Source organism: Lutra lutra, chromosome 10 (assembly GCF_902655055.1).
Source record: "Lutra lutra chromosome 10, mLutLut1.2, whole genome shotgun sequence".
Taxonomy (NCBI): domain Eukaryota; kingdom Metazoa; phylum Chordata; class Mammalia; order Carnivora; family Mustelidae; genus Lutra; species Lutra lutra.
This window is the reverse complement of record NC_062287.1, coordinates 25,061,701-25,079,778: the sequence shown is the minus strand read 5'-3', so window position 1 is coordinate 25,079,778 and position 18,078 is coordinate 25,061,701. Positions and strand designations below refer to the sequence as shown.

The 18,078-nt window shown below is 42.7% G+C and overlaps 1 protein-coding gene across 1 annotated transcript in view; it reads right to left on the bottom strand.

The window, feature by feature from the left end:
* The window catches only part of TMEM45B (transmembrane protein 45B), a 33,730-nt gene extending 18,301 nt beyond the window's left edge, over window positions 1-15,429 (bottom strand). Inside the window, exon 1 of the mRNA XM_047690850.1 lies at window positions 15,295-15,429. The gene's annotated coding sequence lies outside the window, so the exon portion shown is untranslated. The remainder of the gene's footprint in view (window positions 1-15,294) is intronic.
* Window positions 15,430-18,078: the final 2,649 nt, after the last annotated feature.

Sequence of the window (18,078 nt, the reverse complement as noted above, 5' to 3'; positions counted from 1 at the left end):
GCCAGGCAGAGCAAATAGTACATGCAAAGGCGAAGAAGCAGGTGCAGCAAATCATCCATATAGTCAGAGTTGAGACAGGTAATGTTGCTTACTCTCTTCACCCTGCCATTCCTACCTTCTTTATCAACAAAGACCAAATGTCACTCTCTTCCATGGGTCGAATCCATTAACCCTTGAAATTATCTCAGGGGAATGAACAAAGCAGTATACTTCAAGTCAAATAAGCCAAACTTTGGGGTCCTGTGTGCCCAAGGGTCTCTGGAAAGGATATGAACCAACTCACAAATGGACCCGAGGAAGATTAAGTTAGAAAAGATGCAAGTCAAGTTTTATATTAGTTCGGGTGCATTCAATTTCCCAGATTTCCCTAAAGGAAACTAACTGGGTTCTTACATGTTCCTTTAAGGGGAAATATAGTCACATGATACATAATAGAAATTCTACATAATACAAAAATAGAAATTCTATTCTACATAATAGAAAGAACATGAACTATGGAGTATATAGATCCTTCTTTTGCTACTCCTGCTGGTAAGAGCTTGCATAAGTTCCCTAACTTCTCTGGATTTCAGTACCCCCTTTTCCAAAACAGGGACCTTAACAGAAGCATCTTGTGAGGATTAACTGAGAGTTTCTAGCAGCTAACTAGAGTGAGTGTTTAACAAATGTTAGTTTCCTCTCTTCTCTGGTATTCTTATACTTATTCCCACAATTAATGGGGGGAGAAACCTGGGCTTCTCTCTTAGGGGAAGTATAATTATTGAACTAAGGCTGTTGTCCTTAGCCTTTTGTACTTATTTCCAAGTGGGAAGGGAGGAAACATATGGCACATTTACTGATCCTGGAGAAGGTAGCCGTTGAATATCTTTTTTTTTTAAGGTTTTATTTATTTATTTGACAGTGAGAGAGGGAACACAAGCAGGGGGAGTGGGAGAGGGAGAAGCAGGCTTCCCACTGAGCAGGGAGCCCGATGCGGGGCTCGATCCCAGGACTCCAGGACCACAACCTGAGCTGAAGGCAGATGCTTAACCACTGAGCCACCCAGGCACCCCCGGTTGAATATCTTTTTAATAGGAATGGGATGTGTGTTTGGTCAGTAGGCAAGTAGGTTATGGGGAGGATATAGAATATTACTTTACCCCACGACACGGTTTTTATACTTTTTGAATCTATTCTTGCCAACAGAAACACTCAGATGGCTTCTGGTCTGAGTTTACTTTGGAATATAACCAACCCTACCTGACTCAGCTTTCTGTTACTCTGCAAATAACAAGCTTAATACCCCTCCTTCTTCTATAAGCTGCTTGGTAGTAAAATGCAGATAAAGCAGAAGTACAGGGGCGCCTGGGTGGCTCAGTGGGTTGAGCCGCTGCCTTCGGCTCGGGTCATGATCTCAGGGTCCTGGGATCGAGCCCTGCATCGGGCTCTCTGCTCAGCGGGGAGCCTGCTTCCCTCTCTCTCTCTCTCTCAATCTCTCTGCCTGCCTCTCCATCTACTTGTGATCTCTCTCTGTCAAATAAATAAATAAAATCTTAAAAAAAAAAAAAAGCAGAAGTACAGAGGTGAAAGTTCTCTGTTGCCCATAGCTGATGTGACAGTGAACTTCACTGAACTTCAGGCAGAGTGTACCCCTGCTTTACAGTAGCCCGAGAGCCCTTACGTCACTCTGGAAGCCATCACTCTTTAACATTTCATAGCTACTACTGTCACTGTTATTTTCTCTGTAGGTGGGTAGGTGTGTCCTTAGAACAACTGGTCAGAAGGCATAAGACCAGAATAAGAATCTGAACTTTGTCTGGCATGAGTTCATGAGCTATGGAACAACATTCCATGAACTTAACATGGTTTCAAGGTTCATCCAATCTTGTAGCATGTATCAAGTGCTTCATTCCTATCAGAGCTCAGTTACTTTCCAGCTGAGTTTGATTTCTAAGCAAAAGATGGTCTTAGTCCTGCTTTCTTTCTTTCTTTCTTCCTTTTCCCCCTTTATGTGATCCTATTAACTAGAAGACTCTGTGCTGGGTGATGAGGAAATAATAAAATGAATAAGAAATGACCCCTCCTAAAATTTGTATGGACCCACAAAAGATCCTGAATAACCAAAGCAATCTTGAAAAAGAAAAGCAAAGCTGGAAGCATCACAATTCTGATTTTAGTATATGTGCTGTGGAAGCAAGTACAGCATCACAATTCTGAACTTCAAGTTATAGTACAAAGCTGTAGCAGTCAATACAGTATAGTATAGTCATAAAGATAGACACAGAGATGAATGGAACAAAATAGAAAATCCAGAAACAAACCCACAATTATATCATCAATTAATCTTCGATGAAGCAGAAAAGAGTATCTACTGGGAGAAATATAGTCTCTTTAGCAAATGCCATTGGGAAAACTGGATGGCAACATGCAAAAGGATGAAACCAGACCACTTTCTTTCTTTCTTTAAAAAAAAAAAAAGATTTTATTTATTTATTTGACAGACAGAAATTACAAGTAGGCAGAGAGGCAGGCAGGGGCGGGGGGAGGACAGGCTCAGAGCAGAGAGCCTAATGTGGGATTCAATCCCAGGACCCTGAGATCATGACTCGAGCTGAAAGTAGAGGCTTAACCCACTGAGCCACCCAGGTGCCCGTGGATCACCTTCTTATACCATACACAAAAATAAATTAAAAATGGATTAAAGACCTAAATGTGAGACCTGTAGTTATAAAAATCCCGAAGAGAGCACAGGCAGTAATTTCTCTGACACTGGCCATAACAACTTTTTTCTAGATAGGTTCCTTGAGATTTTTTTTTTTTAATTTATTTGACAGACAGATCACAAGTAGGCAGACAGGCAGGCAGAGAGAGACAGGAGGAGGCGGACTCCCTGCTGAGCAGAGAGCCCGATGCCATGTGGGATAGGTTCCTTGAGGCAAGGGAAATGAAAGCAAAAATAAACTACTGGGAGTACATCAAAATAAAAAGCTTCTGCACAGTGAAGGAAACAATCAGAAAAACTAAACCATGACCTATGGAATGGGAGATGATATTTGGGAAAATGACATATCCAAAATATCCAAAATATATAAGAACTTATAAAATTCAACACTCAAAAACCAAATAATCCAATTAAAAGTGGGCAGAAGACATGAGCAGACATTTCTCCAAAGAAGACATACAGATGACCGACAGACACATGAAAAGGTGCTTATCATCACGCATTATTGGAGAAATGCAAATCAAAACTATAATGAGATATCACTACACACCTGTCAGAATGGCTAAAATCAACAACACAAGAAACAGCAGATGTTGGCCAGGATGTGGAAAAAAAGGAACAATTATGCACTGTTGGTGGGAATACAAACTGGTGCAGCCACTCTGGAGAACAGTATGGAGGTTCCTCAAAAAGTTAAAAATAGAGCTGTCCTATGACCCAGCAATCACACTACTGGGTATTTACCCAAAGAATACAAAAATACTAATACAACAATACTATTCAAAGGGATACATGCACCCCATGTTTATAGCAGGGTTAAATAAGTACAATAGCCAAAATATGGTAACAGCCCAAGTGTCCACTTCATCCATCCAAGTGATGAATGGATAAAGAAGATTTGTGTGTATATGTATATATAAGAAATATGTATTTATATATACATATATGTATACATACAATGGAATATTACTCAGCCATAAAAAAGAATGAAATCTTGCCATTTTCAATGACATGGGTGGGACTAGAGAGTATTATGCTAAGCGAAATAAGTCAGTAGCAGAAAGACAAATATTGTATGATTTCACTCATATGTGGAATTTAAGAAACAAAGCAAAAAAAAAGAAAAAGAAAGGCAAATCAAGAAACTATAGACTCTTGGGATGCCTGGCTGGCTTAGTCAGTTAAGTGTCTTTGGCTCAGGTCATGATCTCAAGTTCCTGGGACCAAGATCCGCATCAGGCTCCTTGCTCAGTAGGGAGCCAGCCTGCTTCTCTCTCTGACTGCTGCTCCCCCTGCTTGTGCTCTCCCTTTCTCTGTCTCTCTGACAAATAAATAAAAAAGGAAAGGAAAAGGAGGGAAGGGAAAGGAAGGAAGGAAGAAACGGAGGGAAGGAGGAAAGAAGGAAGGAAGGAAGGAAGAAACTATGGATTCTTTTTTTTTTTTTAAGATTTATTTATTTATTTATTTATTTGACAGAGAGAGATCACAAGTAGGCAGAGAGGCAGGTAGAGAAAGAGGGGGAAGCAGACTCCCCGCCGAGCAGAGAGCCTGATGCAGGCCTCGATCCCAGGAACCTGAGATCATGACCCGAGATGAAGGCAGAGGCTCAACCCACTGAACCACCCAGGCGCCCAAAACTATAGATTCTTAACTACAGAGAACAAACATGGTTACCAGAGAAGAGGTGGGTGGGGGATGGGTGAAATAGGTGATGGGGATTAAGGAGTGCACGTGTCATGATAAGCACCAGATGATTAAAATAAAAACTTAAAAAAAGAAAAAAGAAATGACCCCTATCCTTAAGGAGTTTATAATCTAGTATGGAGCTATATACTTGTGAAAGTTTGAATGTCAGGAAATATATGGATTGTAATTCTCTAGTCACAGAGGGGGCTGGCATTACAGTTGGGCCTTTCTTAATTGCCTCTTTCAATCTGTCATGAAAATTAGTCAGTCTTACTGGAATCTTGAATTAAAAACTGAAGAACATATCTGGGCTAAGTTCCATGATTTCTCAAGAACTAATAAAGAACACTGGCCTCTGAGTCAGCTGACCTGGATTCTAGTCCACGTTTTTTTTTTTTTTTTTTTTTAAAGATTTTATTTATTTATTTGTCAGAGAGAGAGAGAGAGAGCGAGCACAGGCAGACAGAGCAGCAGGCAGAGGCAGAGGGAGAAGCAGGCTCCCCACAGAACAAGGAGCCCGATGTGGGACTCGATCCCAGGACTCTGGGATCATGACCTGAGCCGAAGGCAGCGGCTTAACCAACTGAGCCACCCAGGCGTCCCTCTAGTCCACGTTTTGTTATGAACTTACTTTGTGACCTTGAGCAACATATGTAACCTCTCAGGATCATAACCTCTTTGTTAAATGGTAGTTTGGAAGAGGTCCTCTCCATGGCTTCTCTTAGTTCTAAAATCACTTTCCATGTTCGCTCCTAACACAACACAAAAAATGAAGTGAAACATGAAAAGGACAGAGCAAGTTCAGACATGAACATGGGGGGGAAATGGAACTAAAGCTGTGGATATGACCAAAGAGGACAAGCAGTCACTTCAGCGTACATTAGAGCAGGAGGGGCATCCCTGGACTTGAAAGGCTGGCTTATTTTTAAGCACCAAGGAACCATTTCTCGTGTATTTTTCCTTCCTTCTGTACTATCAGTGAGCGTGTCTGGCATTTACATCAGTGAACAAGGTGGATGCTGGGCCTTCTACTGCACTCAGCAGTGCTTCTGGACACATGCAAGGTCTTACTTCCATTTCCCATAGACTGGTGTCTGAAAACTCGTCCCTTCCCTCAAAGCTGAGTTCACTCAACCCTGGGTAAACCTTTCCTCTCATTCCATGAACACAATCGAGACTACAAGGCACCAATCATCTCAATTTCCTTTTCCTCACCTATGAATTCATATCTATCCACACCTATTCTTCTTCTCAAATTCACCCGTCTGATAGGCCAGTCTTCCATCTGTGTCCTCTGGGTCTACATCTATTACTCAGGAACTTCTCTCACTTGTTGTTGCTTTCTTCCTTCCAACTATAACCAGGCACAAGGCTTTTCCCACACAAAATAACAAAAGAAAACAGGAAAAAGAAACAAACAAAAATCTGCTTTGACCCTGGCTCTCTGAAGAACCCCTGTGTACCTTTCCCTATTTACTATTTCAAACATAAAAATAACATAGCTAATGTATATAAAGAGTTATAAAGAGTAACTTAACAACTGTGTCCGATGACCCAGCTTAAGAAAGAGAACATTACTAACATCCTTGGAGCTTCCTGTTGACACCTCTTGATGGCTTCTCCCCTTCCTCCCTCTTGAGAAATAAGCATCATTTTGAAATGTGTGTTTAGCATTCACTCACTTTTGTTTTACTATATACTATATACTTACTACATATTTACTACACATATTATCTCCAAACAAAATACAGTTTAACAAAGTTTTTAACTTTATATATGTATATTTTTTCTCAAATTATGTGGATCTTTTTCTCACCATCTCCCCTAGTCCAGAGCCAAAATACCTTTGATAATAGGTCTACTTATAGATAATTAAAAACAATTTCTAACATTAAAATTCTTTGACAAGTCAGTAATTACTGAAATAAATTACCACTTACATGAAATTTTCTTTGGATAGAAAGGAATTTTGATGGTTTTGTGTAATGCAATCAAACATTGTCAAAATCATTTAAATTTCTTGGAAAAACTTGGAAATACAACTGCTTTTTCCATTAATTGCTCCTCCTTCACCACCATGACAATGAAATGATTCATAGATGTCACCAAATGTTCCTCATACTGTTTCAATGAAGTCTTTAATATATCATGTGAATAGACCTCTCTTCTGTTCTTGTGCTGCTCCAGTTGAAGATGTCACTTAGTCACTTAATTTTGGAATTAAGCTTCTGTTTTTGGCTTTCATGATACTCTTCTGTCCTGGCTCTCTTCATCTTCTGTAATCTTCCTCTACTTTGACTTCCTCTCCTTTGACTCCTGTCCTGTCTCTTAAACACTAGCAGACTTTGGTCCACTGTTCTTCTATATATCTTCTTCTTGCAAGAACACACACACACCCATAGTTCAATAACCATCTGCACACTGATGACTCTTCTCTCTAGCCTTGACCTCTTCCCTGAGTTTCAGACTCATATATCTAACTACCTGCTGAACCAACACACACACAAACACACAGATTCTTCTTAGACATCTCAAAGTCAACATGTCCCAACCCGAATTCATCATCTTCCTTCCCCATCAGTTCGGCTTCTGTTCTGTATCTCAAACTCAGGTAACAGCTTAACATTCAGTCACTCCTAAAGTCAGATTCCTAAGACTCATCCTAGACACCCCCTCATCCTCCACTCTGCCCCGCAGTATTCCAATTTCACAAGAGGCTAAAATACTCTGCTTATTTTGTTTCTCCAAATTTTCTGGTGTTCTGTTTCCTTTCTGTTCCTACAAGAGTTATCTCATTTGGGCTCTTATTGTCTTTTGCTTTGACTACTGTAATGCTTATAATCATGCCTTCCATAAATCCTCCTTCCATTCTGCTACCAGAGTCATCTGCTTGCAGATCTTACAATCTGACTACACTACTATAAAATTTAAAATATTTCATTGACTAACCACCACACCGATGTAATCCGCCCCTTTGCATGGCATATACCCAGAACCTGGCTCTTAGCCTGTCCCTTGAGCCTCATTTCCCATTTCTTCCCACCACAAACCTGATAGTATACATTTTGTTCATGTTATTCCCTCCACCTTTTTCAGTTTTACCATAGTATCTTATACATATCTTGATTTTTATCACTTAGCTTGTCATATGAAAATTACACATTTACATGCCTTACTCATGAGACCATACGTACCTCAAAAGCAGAGATCTTATCTGCTTCACATGAAACTTCCCATGGCTTAGCACAAAACCTGCCATATAATAATAGTTCTTGATCTGAACTGAACTGATTCACCTTAGCTATAATCCTGAATCATGAGGAAACTAGCTCCTAAATCTAGTAATTAGTAAGGCTGTGGCTAACATTACTTTTGCATATGATTTTTAGAGCTAAATGAGTCCTTCAGAGATCATCTTGTACTATGCCTCTTAGACCCATGTATGGTTAAGCCAAAATATATTTGGAATCACATGATCACATGGTTATCATCCTGGAGTACCAATTTCACTTCAAGATTTCGGAGAAAATGATTTTCAAGTTAAAACAAATAGAGATGTACTTTGGGGTAGCATAGACTTTTTTAGCATTAAGAGAGACTGTAGCTTAAGCCATCCTAATTTCATCCAAGACTCCATGCCATGAGAGTACAAGTTCTGTGGTAAGTAATAGTGTTTGAGAGACGCTAATCTACCGATCACTGTTTTACAATGATCTTGTAGTTTAGCTCTTGTTCTAGAGCCTTCCATAGAAAAACAAACAATCCCAGTGGGAACAAAGCATAGAAACAATCCCAACAACAGCTAGAAGAGAGAGATTCTTCATTCCGCAATGTGGGTTAGTTTAAAAAGATGTCTGCCCGGTTGTCAGGTAGGGCTTTTGAAATTAGTACGTCACTGTGCTTTCTGCAAAATATACCAGAGGGCAGATGAAGGTAGGGGAGAGGAGGCAGAAAAACAACATTAGAACAGAACAAGGAGAAGGTCTGGGCCAAAGCGGGGGCCAGATCAAGGAGTGGGAGGAAGCAAAGGACAGTATAAGTGAGGCATGGAACATGAGGGGAAAAAAGCATTCAAATAGAACTGTGGTTCAAGATGGTACCAGACGTAGGGTGTTTGGTGATGACCTAAGAAATTATTACGTCTTCAGTAAGATGATATGGGAGTTTTTATCCCTGGAAATTATACCTGGAGTCCTGGTAGAAAATCTTCCCAGTCTGTTTTTCAACACATCTACACATCAAATTTGAGAACGAGATATCACCTTCCAGAAAAAGTGACATAAAAAGATGCAAAAGAAACAGAGGAAACAGCAAGGGGACCATTAGGAAGGGTTAATTTAAAACGGGTAATGGGGGTGCCTGGGTGGTTCAGTTGGTTAAGCAACTGCCTTTGGCTCAGGATCCTGGGATCAAGTCCTGCATCAGGCTCCCTGTTCAGTAGGGAGTCTGCTCCTCCTTCTTACCTTCCCCCTCTCATGCTCGCTCTGTCTCTCTCTCTCTCTCTCTCTCTCTCAAATAGTAAATAAATAAAATCTTAAAAAAAATAAATAAAATGGGTAGTGGGGTTGATTTGATTCAGGCAACATTTACCCAGGGCCTCTTGTGTATCAGCATGGTTCTCAGTGCTGGAGAAACAGAGATACCAAGGTTGGGCCCCAGCCTGAAAGGGCTTTGCAGTTAGTTGTCTTTAAAGGTGCCTGAGAAGGAAGATCCAACAGTAGAAAATCTGGTATCTCATGCCTAAGCTTTCCTGTGAAGACATCACTGAAAGCTAAATCAGTGAACCATATTATCTGGTGACTTTATGTGATCTAAAACTTTCCTAGCAAAGAGGAGTGCCGAATCTGCCCCAGGTTTAGGTTATCACATGTCAGGCTGAGCAAAGAAGGAAAATAGTATGGATTTGGAGAGTGACTTTCAAGGGCAGAAAATTCCTCCCAAATTCTGTAACTAAGACATTCTCTAATGGTATTAGAAAAATATTTTCTCAATATAACCTCTTAAAGAAGAATACTAAGCTAATTATAATTTTCCATCTTAGTTAAAACCTTCTTCTAAATGACCTGTTAAGAGGTAACCTGGTGGCTCAATCTGCCACCCAGCTCTTAAGCATGTACCCTCAGCTCAGGTCATAATCCCAGGGTCCTGGGATCAAATACCACCCTCCCCCACATGCTTCTCCCTCTCCTCTTTCCATGCTCATGCTCTCTCTCTAAAAAGAAAAAAAATATATGTTTATATCATATATATGATGGTAGAAATGTAAAAATTTAATATGAGGATTGGAAGACTTATTAGAACTAAAAGATGAGAGGTTTTTTAAAAATAGAAATGAAAAATTGGGGTGCCTGGGTGGCTCAGTGGATTAAAGCCTCTGCCTTCCGCTCAGGTCGTGATCCCAGGGGATCGAGCCCCACATGGGGCTCTCTGCTCAGCAGGGAGCCTGCTTCCTCCTCTCTCTCTCCGCCTGCCTCTCTGCCTACTTGTGATCTCTGTCTGTCAAATAAATAAATAAAATCCTTAAAAAAAGTAGAAGTAGAAAAGATAAAATAAGAGGGCAGATGCAAGAGATCCAGCATCTAAGTAATTTAAGTTGCAGAAAGTACAAGTTGCAGAAAGAACAGAGGAAATTATGCAAAGAAGAAACCTGAGAACTGAAGAAAATGATTTTTAGATTGAAAAGGACTTTAAAGTACCAATACAATGACTGGGGGTGGGGGAAGCCAAAGCCAAAATCAACTAACAACATCATGACATATCAGAACAGGAGGAATGAACAAAAGAAAACCCTACAACCTTTCAGAGATAAAAACAAAATATAAGGGATCGGAAATCAGAATGGCATCAACTTCTCAACCAAGCTATTTAAAGACAGAGGAAAATGGAGAAATGCTTTCAATATTTGAGGGGAAGTTAATTCCAGTTAATACCCTATATTCAGCCAAACCATCAATCAAATGTGAAGGAAGAAAAATGATATCTTGAATGTACAAAGTCTGAAAAAGCGGCAAGGTCTTGTGGGGCCGGCATCTTGCATAATTTGGGGAGCCCACTTTAAGAAAAAGTCATCAAATTACAAACACAAAATTGGGTGTGGATGTGAATATTTATTTAGATTGAGAAAAGAAATCACAACAAATGGGAGCCTTGGAGGCTCACAGCTCTTCTAAGATCTCTTTAAAAAATGTGTCACAAATGCTTCATGATGGCTTCCTGGCTTTTCCTCCCCGTGAGTCAACTTGCAACAGGTTGCAAGCCCTCACAGAGGCCATGTGAGCTTCAGCACCTTCAGGACAAATGCACCTCATCCTCCACATCCCCTTTCTCAGGAAGTTCTGCTCCAGCAAAACCAAACTGAGTGAGAAGGCATGTATTCCAAGAATCAGAATCCAGGACCATCAACAAGATGGCAGCCAGGGGAGCTCCCAGGGTAACAAGGGACTCAAAATAACCAGTCCCAGAGAATGGGGTGGGGGGCGCTGAGCCAGGATGCTTCCAAGAAAAGCAAATCAAACTGACTACTTAATTGATGCTTTATTGGGAGGAACTTTACCCTCCTGTCAAAGTTTTGAGTCAGAATTGTAGTGAGTGTTCAAAAAACACTAAGCAACTGAAGAAGAGGTAGCGATGACTAAGTCCAGGGGATAGAAAAAGCTTGTATGAGAAAGGAAGTGTAGAAATCATGGTTTATCACACAGCTGGGTTGTGAATAACATTTACAGAGTCATAATAATGTAAATACCAAACATTGCTATATCAAAAATGTTAGGCTATAACTACATTGGGACCTTGTAAGAAAGGGAAGCAAATATGATAAAGAAAAATGAGGGCATAAGGGAGAGATCCTTATCCTCGCAGGTAGGATGTCAGTAGATACTATCCAGAACTGGGAAAAGAAAGATAAATAGCCAGTATTAGCATGTTATTTGGCAGTATGATGGTAAATAGGATAGAAACAGCTGAGAGCACTGAAAATAGTTGCCTCAAGGGAGGTAGCTCAGTGTAGACTTCGTAAGAACCTTGTAGAACTTGTGACTTTTAAGACTACATATTTATTAAAAAAAAAAAAAGACTACATATTTATTTATATTGACCAAAATAGAAAATTTAAAAAGAAAGTAATAGCTTCAAGAGGAATGAATGAGCCAGGAAAGACTTTGGAAATAAACTGAAGGTGCCTCTTCCAAACCACTCCCCAATTCCATGTTTTTCAAATTGTGCTCCTGTGACCACCTGCATTCAAATTATCTGGAGTGCCAGTTTATATAATTCAGATTTACAGACTCATCCCAGACCTAAATTATCAGCATTTCTTGGGCTGGACCTCAGAATCCATAATTTTAAAAAGTTCTCTACAACCACTGCATTACCTATTGCTTTTTTAGTAAACCAAAGAACAACAAAAAGTAAAAATAAAACAACAAGAATAATTCATGTAGAAACAAAGAGTCAATGACTCATAAAACATACTATGGCAGGTACTGCCAGTTGTTTACCCAATATCCATTCTCCTCTTCTTCCTTGAAAGAATCCCTACTTTGTTGTATTGGTCGGCTAAACCACTAGATTTGCTCAGGCTCCCTTACAGTAAGGAGCGGCTTTGTGACTTAGTTCTTATATGAATGAGGTAGAAGAAGTCTATTGGGTAGAGCTTTCAAGAATGATCTATTATTATAAAAGCACAGTTTTAGCTGGCACACACCTTCTGTCCTTCGTTGTTCTCTTTTTTCTGGTAAGCTCCCTCTGAAAAGAAGAGGTGCCTGTCTCTCAGTGAGTAGGAAAGCCATATACTAAGGATGGTGGTACAGGAAGACAGAGGAAACTGGCCCCGTCCTGAGCTTCTCACCTCTAGACATCTAGTTATCTGAGAAAAACAAACTCCTCACTTATGTTACTCTGGTGGGATTTTCTGTTACTTGTAGCTGAATGAAGTCCTAATGACATCTCATACTTGTTCAAATGTTTATTTGATGGGTATTGAACACATTTTGTTGAGCGCCTCCTGTGCTTAGAATAACACAAGGCACCAAACCAATTAGGCTCTTTCCTTCATGGAATGTGGAATCCAGTTAGAGGTGAAGAATCTACAGATATTTGAGTCCAGATTCAGAGAGGCTATGGTTTGCTATCACAGACACCAAAGCAACAGAGTACATCAAACTGAACAACTTGATTTATATACATATCTAGGAAATCCTCAAGAGACCACATGCTGGAAAAAGTCTGAACGCCGGGAGGCCTAACTTCTAACAAAGTAGGTTTGGGTACTTGCTTAGTTTTCCCTGTATCTCCCCTTGCTCTTTGAAAAAACTAAAAGATTGGGCTTGGTAATATTTCAGGCTATGCTCAGCTCTAAAATATTTTTGCAGTTACACTGAACAAAGGTTCGCACAAAATCTACCAAACAAGAATGTTTCTGAATTTAGATTCTAAGAGTTCAAGTCAGAGACTATATTCAATAAAAAAGTCAGGAGAAACTATCACAAACAACCCCTATCCTCAAATTAAATGAACAAATAAAAAGACACCGTGTAGGGTACTGAGGTATTATGGAAGAAGTTCTGGTTTGAGTCCTGGCCCTGCCACTTACCAGTTAGATAACCCCAGGTCAGATACTCAGTATTATAAGACTCACCTTCTCCATTTATGAACTAAGCAATTACTCTTTCCTCACACTGCTGCTTATGGAAATCACCTTGTACACTGTAAATCCCCCTTACAAGCAAGATATCAATAACAGCTCATTACATCTAAATCTGCAAGGGAATACATGAGTATGCTTTGGTATTTTCAGTTTAAATTCTTCGTCACATAAGGCGGATACATGTTTTGAGTTTCTCTGTCCCTTCAGGAGTGCAGCCTGTGACACAGAGAAAAGAGAAGACAAAGACAAAGATCTAAAATTCAAATCACCTCTAGCCCCCAGCAAAGGTCTGGGGGACAAGACTGGTTAAAAGGAAGGCTGAGTTCAAAGGAAGTGTGGGGATTACAGGACTTACTGGTTCCTCTAATTGTTCATACTGGATATTATGTAGTACTGTGCATGATCTAGTTTGGGTCTTGCAACCTGTCTCTAGAAATAAATACAGATGTGAAATCTGTCTGGTATACATCCATTAGTTGATGACACAGTGGTGACTTCCACTCTCTTAAGCGCAATTATAAAAAGTTTTGCAATAACAGAACTTTGGCTATGGGAGCGGTTCTACATATGGTAAAACTGCCCTTATCCATTTCCAACAGGCAAACACATTTGAGGAAAAGAGATAATCCTTTGATTATAATCAACATAAGTAATATCTGTACTTTGACCGATTAAGCATGGCAGCCGTTGGTACCTTTCAAGTTAGCAGATGTCTGTCTTTCTTTTTACTCCTTTTCTCTCCCCATCTCACAGTGCCATTTGCTAAGATTAGGTAAGAGACACAACCAAGGACATACTGGGGCACACCCCAAATAGAATCACCGGTGTCAGACTCCAGCTTTGATAGGTTCACCTGGGTCATCATAACCATTGCCCACCAGAAGGGTGAGGGAGGGATCCACAGAATACAAGGAAAAACCTGCAGCATGAGGTAAGGAGTGTACTGTCGCTACCTCCCATGGAAGAAGTGAGAGGAAACCAAAGTCCTTTCAAAGGAAACTGAATGCGTGGCTGTCCTCACACCAGAACTAATAATGCCCAACCAGAAGTAACGCTTCTCTTCTGCTTACATTAGGCATTCTCCCTTGTAAAATCAAGACAATTCAATATTGTCAATAAGGCCTTCATATCAATTTCACGTCAGTTCCAGAAACTCCAGGAGCAGAGGGCAAGCACAGCCTCACGAAGCGGAAGAACCCTCAGCCCAGAAGGGCGCCGCCGGAAGTGACGCCGGCCCGCGTCTTCCGGTATGTTATGACTCTCCTCCACAAGGTTTGACACCAACAAACTCCAGACTGTACCGAACAGGTTAAGTAGTACATGTTTCTTAGAACAATAAGCCGCACTACCTATTAAAGTGAATGTAAAGACCCAGATAAGATTCTTACGCCACTTTATGATCCCAGCAACCACTGTTGGAGCGGTGGGCGGGGCCGGGGGGGCAAACGGTCAGGGATGCGGAGGAACATGGCAGCTGTGGAGGGAAATGGCCGGAGGGCATGTGGAATAAATGGCCGGAGGGCATGTGGAATAAATGGTCGCTTCGCAGAAGAGGTGGCTGTCTAAAATTTTTTCAAAGATCTATTTCATGATGCGACCGGTTTCCCTTTCTGAAGCGCAAATCCTTCCTACATCTGGGGCTGGAATGTATCTCCAGAGGTTAGACTCTGGACCCAGACGGGTCGCCTGAAACGATGTTTGGGTCCAGTGTAAACCTCCCCGAGCCCTGCTCATCGCCCCTCGGCCCCTGCCCACGGAGGCCGCAGTGGAAGCTAAGTCACGACCCAGGGAGCTTTGTCGGCCGGTCGCCTGTTGTTACTGAATCCTGGGCTTCCTGGCTCAGGGAGAGGCTCCGGCTCGTCGTATTTGTGGGCAGGCGCTCACGAGGCCGGACGGTAGGGCGCTGAGTGCCCGCGGCGACGTGGGACCGGCCGGTCTCCGGCCCGAGAGGAGCCGTGCGGGCGGGGTGTCCTCGGATCCTGGGACCCGCGGAGCGGAATGGACGGCGGGGCTTCGCACTTCGAAGCTCCTCTGGCCCAGCCGCACGGTCTGCCTGACCGGCCGCGGCCGCCGGCGACCCGACAGCGGTGCGCGCTCAGGGGCCTCCGGGATCAGCTGCCCCAGCCCTGGGCGGGCCGGGCCCTCCGACTCTCCTGCCCGCGGCATGCCCCCCACCCTTCCGCCTCATCCACCCCGCCGGAGGCCGCGTCCCCTGGCCCGGCCCGCTGGCCGTCCTAGCCCCCAGCCTTCAGCGGCGGCTCACCTGCGCCGAGCGCCCCGGAGCCTTCCGCTGCCCGCGTCGAGCGCCGACTGCCGCAGTCACTCGGCAGGTGCGAGCGCCCAGCCCTGCCCAGGCAGCGCCGCCAGCCGGCTCTCCCCGCCCTCGCGGGCGTGCGGGGCCTCCGGTCCCAATGCCCGCACTTCCCTCCACGCCCCAGACACTCCCGCCGAGGTGTTCTCGGGTCCCAAGACACGCCCTGGGGTGTGCTCGGACGGCGGCCGGTTCCTGGGCACCCGAGGCGGACGGCGAGCCACCGTGACCTCCTATGATGCAAAGCGCTTGCAGAGCCTGGGAGGCGGCGAGGCTTCGGGAGCAGAGGCTGTCGCAAGAAGGTGTTTACCGAGCGGGCAGTCGCGGTGAACACACCCGCGACCCAGTCACGGATCTCCCTGCAGCAAAGGAATGCTGTGGAGTCATATCCTGGACCAGAGTCCGATTTTCTGGTTTTAGCTTAGGGTCACACGCAGATCTGTAGCATGTTAGATCCGCACACTTCTAGGCCCTGGAGAAAGAGCTGCGAAGGAAAGCCCCTGCTGGAACGGGCTCGCTTCCGACGAAGAAATGCGCGACTTTCTTTGGAGTATGGTGCAGGCTCAGGGCCCTCATCTGTAAGGGGTTGGCCTCGTAGTTTCCTACTCTTACTCATAACACCTTGCAGAAGTTAAAAACTTCCCCCTTAGCAAGAGCTAAGGCTCCACGTCAGACCTACCGATCCGAATCTGGGAAGGAGTGAGGGCAGAAGGACCTGTTATAAAAGTTACCTAGGTGACCGCAGGAAGTCAGGGTTGAGAACCTCGCTTCTAGATCTCTAAGATGCCTTCCAGCTTGTTCCATTGTTGTCAGTGCTGGAAACCAAGAAAGCCTTCATGGACAAGATGGTCTACGTAGGTTTTAAAGAAAGGCGAAGGATATACAGGAGCAGGGCGGCAGGGGCCCAGATCCCAACTACAGCTCTTTTGATCAAGTAACCTTTCTTTTCTATAAAGTCAAATGGATGCGCTTCTGAGAATAAGGCATCAACCTGAGCAAATCTTTCCTCTATGAGACAGAGTGAATGAGGCCTGATGGAAGATAATGGCAGAGAGGCGCTGCTATCAGTTAAAAGGCTAATTGAGCCACGCAATTCAGATGGATTGTGTGCCAGCCCCAGGAGCTGGGAGAGCTCCTCTTTTATTTTCCATCAACTTGGGCATTTAGCTAGCGACCAGACCTCATCTTGGCACTTGCTCACAAACATTGTTTTTGAAATGGGTGAGAACGTGGAGTCCTGGATGTCTGTTACCCTGGGAAACTCTGTTCCCTGTCGCTAGAAGATCCCTGCAATGGTCAGGCTTTCTCTTCAGTGATGTTTTCCTCTAAGGCTGTGGGGATGAAACAGATGTGTGACCTTTCAGTTGTAGTTACTGCTGGGTAGAGATGCTTCTTAACATTGAAAAATTGGAACTAAGAAAATTATACCTGCCTCAAATTATAATATCCAAGTGCCAGGACAAACTAGTTTTTGCAAATTAAGTTTGACTGTCCTTAACTTGATCTGTACAAACAACACAAATCAAGTAGCTTCAATCAGTTGACAAAAAATAAGTAATATATCAACAGCCATAAATTATTACAAGAACAGCTACCAATTATGATAAAACCATTTAATATAACAAGGAAACAGATTAGTGTCTAGAAACAGATCCAAGTGTATGTGGGTCTTGATAAACACAAGGATGGCTTTTGAATTAAATTCAATGGGAAATTGTTTGCTTTATAAATACTGGGGACATAATGGGCTGTTCTTTTGGAAGCTCTTATCACAGACTTGACCATTATCTGATCTCCCCTGGGCCATCATGATACTAATAGGGCACATGGACACCTGGAATGAGTCCCATTTTTTCCAGCCTCCCTTTTAGCTAGGATGGGTTGTATGACTAAGTTCAGGACAATAGGCAAGAGCCGGAAGTGTGGTACAGGCAACTGCTGGGTGGAGTCTAGAAAAGAAGGGGATGTGCCCATCCTCTCCCCCGTGCTGTCCTGCTGACTAGAATGTGGAGGTGGTAGTGAGCCATCTTGGAAAATGACTGGTGGAGTAAGAGGATGAAAGAAGGCTGGGTTCCGTACCAGTCCTGGAATGCCCATCTCCAGGTGGTTATGTGAAAGAGACATAAAATTATATCTGGTATAAGTCCCAGCAGTTGGAGGTTTTTGTCATATGCAGCCAAATCCATAATCTAACTAATGCAGAGCATCTTTCCTCCTTGCTTTAAACTATGAATAAACAGGGGCGCCTGGGTGGCTCAGTGGGTTAAGCCTCTGCCTTCGGCTCAGGTCATGATCTCAGGGTCCTGGGATCGAGTCCCGCATTGGGCTCTCTGCTTGGCAGAGAGCCTGCTTCCTCCTCTTTCTCTCTCTCTCTCTCTCTGCCTACTTGTGATCTCTCTGTCAAATAAATAAATAAAATCTTAAAAAAAAAACTATGAATAAACAAAAGTTGAGGGTAGATTAAAGAAAGACCTAAATATACTATTTACTTTGCCCAGTAATTGCAGTTTGAAGGCTCCATTGTATGGAACTGATACATCATATGAATCTTAAAGATTTGGACCACAGCATTATTTATAATAGCAAATGTTTGTAGTGTGGGAGTGGTTAAATCGGGCATAGCATGTCCTTTTATGATATAGTGTGCAGTTATTAAAAAGGCTGAATTTGATTTGTATATCGGGACCAGGAAAATAGTCATGGTATATTGTTAAAGAGTTTGCAGAGTGGTATGGG